This window comes from Enhydra lutris, unplaced genomic scaffold (assembly GCF_002288905.1).
Source record: "Enhydra lutris kenyoni isolate GAN:26980312 unplaced genomic scaffold, ASM228890v2 scaffoldscaffold18, whole genome shotgun sequence".
Classification (NCBI taxonomy): Eukaryota; Metazoa; Chordata; class Mammalia; order Carnivora; family Mustelidae; genus Enhydra; species Enhydra lutris.
This window is the reverse complement of record NW_019154102.1, coordinates 1884904-1886618: the sequence shown is the minus strand read 5'-3', so window position 1 is coordinate 1886618 and position 1715 is coordinate 1884904.

Sequence of the window (1715 nt, the reverse complement as noted above, 5' to 3'; positions counted from 1 at the left end):
TCTTTATCTACTTACAATAGTTGCTGCTGCCAAGATAACACATTACAGAAGCATAATGATGATACTAAAGATGTTTCTGGTCCTTAGCTTAGATAAGGAAAGGCAGTAACACAGAATAAGGACCAATGGACAAAGAATTAAGAGACCCAAGAGCACATTTTAAACCAGCTGTTTGACCTTGCACAAGTCACTTAACCTTTCTGGGATTTAGTTTCTTCAACTTTAAAGTAGGGATGATACCTGCCTACTTTAGAGAGTGATTTTATCAACCAAATGATGAGGTGACATACAGAAGAATCCTTTGCAAAAATGGAACACCTTCTTCAAAATTTAGTTTTCGTTTTCCTTATTCTGAAGCCACTGTTAACTTTAAAACTGTCAACTTATATTTTGAGGGCTCTTTCCAGGTCTAGAGGTCTTGTATGCAATTAAATCTTTGCTAACTCGATTTTTAATACAGTAATACTTTACGTACTTAATCTTTATTTATTCACTGACATTATCTAGCACTTAATTTTTGCCAAGCGATGTCCTAGATCTGAAGAGGACAGTAATGAAAAAAAAAAGTTCAACATTTAATGATGGAAATGGAAAAGACAAAAATAACAGAACTTGCATTAAAAAAATCATTATACAAAAGTCAATTCCCCCCAAACCCCAAACCTATTTTATTTTAGCCATTATGGTAGAAATTTTGAAAACGATAATGCATACTTCTGAGTCTTCAACTGAGTTTCACAAATATTTTTCAGTCAACACTTAGATATAAGGGGCTGCACAGATTAGACATACATATATGATTTAGACCCTCACAGGACCTTCTTTCTAGTTGAGAGGAAAAACACATATACCAATAACTACAATAGGAGACCAAATTTGTGGAGAACAGTCAAAACAGTAACCACTAATCTTCTTTAGGATTAGAAGAGAAATTACATCTGATTGGGCAAATAACGAGAAGCACTAAGGCAGGACTGGCGCTCAAGATGGTTCTATAAGAAGCGATAAAATTTAAATAAGTTGAGCAATGTGATGAGGGCTGGAGGAATAGATCATTATAAGAAGTTTTTAATGGACAGATAAACAAAGGCTAGTGTAAGGTTATGGGAGAACACAAAGAGATATGGAAGTTGTGAGTTCCCCTACTTTGGTGATGCATCAGTTCAGAGAAGCTAGGTTGTGTTGTGGTTACAAATTAACCCCCAGAATCCCAGTAGCTCAAGAACACACCAACACACGGAAGGTTTATTTCTTGCTCACAATGCATTTTGCAGCTGCATGATCTGAAATGTGCAGCTTTCTTTGTTGCTTCAGGAGAATAAAGAAGCATGGAGAATTCACGCCTGTTCCTCTGTGCTCTGGCACAGAAGAGACCCATGTCTTTTCTGCTAACAGCCAATTAACCAGAATTAGCCATATGTCCTACTTAACGGCAAAGAGCTGAGAAGTGTAGAGAAGGTTAGATTCTTTGGTGAGCATTACTATCTGCGTCATGGCTGGACTATAAAACATGCACAAACGGAAGCAAAAAATGAGAAATAGCAATCACTTCTAGCCATGATAAATTATTTGCACTTACCTTGATAGGAATTGGCGTATCCACTGAAAGTGTTCGATCAGAGGAATGACCTGATTGGGTTTGATTAAATTTGGTTGTAATCCTCAAGGTGGTGATCTGGAGAGAGAGAGAGAGAGAGAGAGAGAATTAAAGCTTA